Raw genomic sequence first — 5,278 nt, 5'->3', positions numbered from 1 at the left:
TTGCTCTTCTCAGTCTTTTGTTTGTGTTTCAACCTCTCATCCAGGCTAGACAACAGACTCAAGGATGAATTTTGAGTGTCATAATACTAAAACACTAAAACATTGTTTCTGAAACAAGTCCATGAGCAGAATTCTTTGTCTCTCTTGTATGTATGTATGTATGCATGTATGTATTTAAGTATCTTAGTTAGTTAGTTTTGGGTTGGCAATTTACTGTGGGGCATGGAACCTGCCCTCTGCACAAACTGTTGCACCAGCCAAGGGCAATGCATGCAGTAAATCTAGACCCCACCCCCCCATTCAGATCTAGCCAATGGAAAGCTCATCCTCCAAGTCTGTGGGGAGAGCGAAGACTGCCTCTGACATGAACTCTGGTGCCCCTGATTTCATCACTTCCCCTTGGTAGGGAGGCCAGGTGGCACACAGAGCGAGAGGAAGCAGGCTATCCAGATGAGACCTGATAGGCTGTGGCCGTATGGTCGGGGAGGAGGTCCCCTTCTATCAGAGGTCAAGGGGAGGGGAATAGGGCAAAAGAGGGAGGAAAGATGGAAACATGAAGATACAAGCGGCGAGGCAGGGGGGTGGGGGTGGGGGAGGGGAGAGATCATTCAGGAGGTAGTCTGAATAAATTATAATAAATTTAAAAATAGAATGTTTAAAAAGTGGTTTGTATTACCAGTGAGAGTGTGTTAGAGAAAACTAATTTTTCCTTTGTGAGGAATTGGTTATAGCTTCTATTTTAGGGATGTGTCCATTTTACCTTTCAGTACTGGGACCCTCGTCTGGCTTAGAACAATGCAGGCCCTGTGCATGCTGCCATCGTCCCTGTGAGTTCATATATATGTTAGTCCTGTTGTGTCAAGAAGGCCTTGTTTCCTTGGTGTGTTCCATCCTTTATTGGCACTTACAATCCTTCTGCCTAGTAGACCTAAGATTGCCCTGAGCCCTGAGGGGAAGGACTTAATGGAGGCATTCCGTCTAGGACTGACCATTCCGAGGGCTCCCACTCTCTGTACGTCATCCAGTTTTGGGTCTCTGTATTTGTTCCCATCTACTTCAGGCAGAATCTTCTAGAATAATTCTGGACAAGACACTTATCTATGAGTGTAGCCGAATGCCATTGGGAGTTATTTTATTGTCATGATCCTTTAGTGGAATAATGTCTCCCATGCCAAAAGTGGTGGAATCTGGGGGAATGGAGCAGATAAATGAGGCGGACTGAAGTCTCAGGCAGTAGCCAACTTTAGTCAGAGCATCAGACACTTTATACTCTGACGGTTAAGAAGCATCGCATGAGTAAAATGTACAATCACAAGGCCAAGATACACGTGGCAAAAACATGGTTTTCCATAGAAGCATATAAAAAACTAACTACAGCCAACTGGAATGGATAATCTGAAGTAAATTTGCTCACACCTGCCACACCTGCCACACTTGCCACACCTGCCACACCTGGGAGGGGCACGCAAGCACATTCCCAGAATGATTCCATGTTTTTAGGACAGACAAAAAGACACAAGGAAACCCTGTCTTAAAAAACAAAACAAAACAAAAAGGAAAGAAAGAAACTAAGGTTGCAAGACTCTTGTTTTCTTACAAGCACTCAGAGGTCTCATACAACTTCATTCTTGGACCGTGCTCTGCCAGAACATTAGTAATTGATTTTCTCCTAGGTCCCTGGCCTGTCTAGTTGCAGGTTTTTGGCCACCAAAACAGTGTCAGGCATGGGTTCCATTGCATGGAGTGGGCATTAAATCCACTCAGAGAGTGGTTGGTTACTCCCAGAACTTTTTTGCCACTATTACACCAGTGTGTCTTGCAGGCAGGTCCTCGTTGTAGATCAAAGCGTTTGTAGCTGGGTTGGCACTTTCCTTTTTCCTTTTGTGGTGTGTAGAGAACCTTCCAGTGCTATGAACATTGGTCAGGAGAGGAGAAGGCGCTAGTTAGGCACCAGCTTGATTTCTCTGTTTTCAATGAGAATTCCTTCTTTTAAAGTGAATTTCCCCCAGGAGGTCTCTCAGTCCTGCACGCAAACATACTGGAACCAAAACATTCAGATACTAGCACAGTTTGGATTCAAGATGAGACTTCAAAGCTAAGTACAGAGTTTTCCTGTCCTACCTTTTAGATGCACTGTAAAGGCAGTAACCTTTTTTCCCCTTAGCATTGTTAAGCTAAGTTTGTAGCTCTACTTATGGTAAAAGTTTATTCAGTTTCTCTGGGTGTCAGGCCATTGCTGTGTCTTCTCTGGGTGTCAGGCCGTTGTTGTGTCTTCTCTGGGTGTCAGGCCGTTGCTGTGTCTTTTCTGGGTGTCAGGCCTTTGCTGTGGAGCAAACCTCTCATGTAAAGCTTTCAACTAAGCTTTGGAATCAGTTTATACTGTTCCTTGTGTACTAGTTTGTGTAATACAATTAAACAAAAGTTAAACTTTTTGATAGTGAGAGCTCCCTGTGTGCAGATCCAATATTGTATTCATCTACTTAACCCAATGCTCAGCATAATGCCTGATATTATAATTAATTTGATAAATCCGGCCTTCACTAATGGCTCTACTGGAAACAATAGTATTGGAAAACTAAAAAAGTTGGGTCAGTAGGTTAAAATGGATAGGCTCCATTTTCACAAAATGTTTATACATCCATTAAAATATTCTAAATCCTTCAGGGTTTATTTTCCATATTGTTTCCTCTAAGGAGCATTCCTACCATAAAAATATTTACTTGTTTATTTGAAAACATGTTTCTGGATAATAAAATGATCAAGTCTTTGGTCCTATAGGAAATAGGCTGAAGACATTTACCTTTGAGTAATAATAAATGGTTAATACAATATATTGTATAATAAAACATAATAGTAAAAATGGTTAATATAATTAACCAACTTTAAAACTTGCTTAATTAGAAGCTCTTAGAGAAGCCTAAGAACTAGGTCTCACAAATCCATTCCTCGTCCTGGCTCTTTGCTGACCTGTCATGGGTTCTTTATAGAAGGTGGGTGTTTATATCACTTATGAATTCCAGAGATGAGAGATGGAGGGTCAATTGTCTAGGTGGCAGAGGCTGCCTTCTCTGGTTGGTTGTTTTGCCTTTTTTCAAATGGGTTTATTGCATGTCCCCTGGACGGGGAGACCCGGTGGCACTCAGAGGAAGGATAGCAGGCTACCAAGAAGAGACTTGATACCCTATGAGCATATACAGGGGGAGGAGGTCCCCCTCAGGCACAGTCATAGGGGAGGGGAGTAAGGGGAAAATGGGAGGGAGGGAAGAATGGGAGGATACAAGGGATGGGATAACCATTGAGATGTAACAAGAATAAATTAATTAAAAAAAAAAACAAAAAAATGGATTTATTGGAGCAGAGCAAGTACTGTCATTCGTATGTACCAAAGGAAGCTCACAACAGGAACAATTTAGCATTCTCTGTGTCCAGAAAATAATGATAATGGTTACAGTTTTACTGCTTGGTACAGGAGCTGTTCTAAAACAGAAGAGAGATGCTGGGGGAGGGGGAGAGAAGCAGAGTCGGGAGATTACACAGAACTATGGTTTCAGTCTAAAATTTTGTTAAAATCATATTTCAAGGCAGACTAGCCCTTCTGAACTCTTAATTTTTTTCAGAGTGTCTTCTCCAGGCTGACATCAGAGCAGTTCAGAGTAGCCTGTCTGCCTGCAGCGTCCAGGCAAGGTGCATTTGCCAAAGCAACGCGTGGGTGTCATGTAGCAGGGGAGAGCTGGCTGGCAGCACTCTCCACCTGGGAAAATGATGCCAGGAGGAATACAGAGCAGAAGTGCCAAGGAAAACACACTCAGTTGTCCACGAAACACAACAGCAGCCAGTACCCCCTCACAGGTTTCGATTCCCCAAACGACCATGTTCCCCTTCTTAGGGACCCAGAAAGCCTGCATTTTTGGTGAGGCAGTTCATTATATGATCTCTACCAAAACCTGCCAGGAAAGCCAGCCACAGTTGTGTTAATTATCACAGTGAGTGTGCAAGTACTTGGCCCTTTGAGTGGAGTAGGATCTCAGGGCCTGCATTGGGAGTAAGAGTGAATGGCAGGGAATAATTCAATGCATAGGTGGGTTAGGTCAAAGGGAGAAGATACCTTTTCAAGTAACTGGAGAGAGGAATTTTCCAGGCGAGTTTGTATATGGCAAGTGATCTTACTTAATAGCAGGTTTAACTCAGTTATTGTGGGAAACCGTTTTCCATCAAATATGCTCTTCCTATCACTTTTGGTTTTGTTTTAATTTTTCACACTTAGTTACTTATTCATGGGGGCGGGGAATGTGGTCAGAGGACAACTTGCAAGGAATCTGCCCTTTTGTTCTTCCTTGGGGGGGGGGGGCGGGGCACGCTAGGGTTCTCCGGTTGTGAGACTTTGGCAGCAAGTTCCTTTACCTTCAGAAGTATCTCGCTACCCCGCTAGCCCTCTTTTACAGACAAAGAAAATGAACGAGGCATGCCAAGAAGGCAGCAGAGCCAGGGAGCAGCAGAGCTAATTTGTAGCTGAGTTCGGCATGAAGTCTTAGCCATGGCGTTAGCTGTAACCTTTCAGATATGACGGAAGAAGGCCTCTCAAGAGGAAGAGAGGTCAGAAGAGAGTTGCGGTCGTCAGACATCGTGGCGCTCCAGCCCTGTCTTCAACATGACCGAAGAGCGTCACATGGATATGTTCTCTTCTCTTCAAATACAACTGGCTGAAATACCTAGCTTATCACTGCCCACATCTTCCTGGACATGTCTCCCTAGAAACCGGTATCCAGGTAACAGAATCACTATGGCATCCTCATGTACCCAGACAGGAGCATCCGAGCATGCTTTCTCCTCCCCAGCCTCCTCTGTGGGCCTTGCTCTACCCTCTTGTTCAAGCCCAGGAGCTGCAACTCAGTCAGTTCTCACCTTTGTGTTCTGCCTGGACAACTGTGAGTACCAGCAGATGGGGGTGTTTTTCTCCCTAGCTCCCCTGAGTGGACCCTGTGAATGCCAGAGAGCATCACTTCCCATGCCAGGGATCTGATCGTGTATCAGCGTAATGCAAACGTCATGGTCCCTTGTTGTCTGCAAGGGTCGGTCTGTTCTCCAGCCTGCTTCCAGGGATCCTGCAATGGACTGAGTGATTGTGCCCTACCCATCTCGAATACACTAAAACCCTATGCCTTTATGGGATGATGTGAAGGAGGTTGTTGGAAGGCAATGAGGCTGAGAAATGGGCTTCGCTTCCTCATTAGAAAAGCCTCAGAGAGCTAGCCTTCTCCCTTCCTCCCTCTCCACCACT

The sequence above is a fragment of the Acomys russatus genome, chromosome 32 (assembly GCF_903995435.1).
Source record: "Acomys russatus chromosome 32, mAcoRus1.1, whole genome shotgun sequence".
NCBI classification, from domain to species: Eukaryota; Metazoa; Chordata; class Mammalia; order Rodentia; family Muridae; genus Acomys; species Acomys russatus.
Note: the sequence above shows the minus strand (reverse complement) of the source record.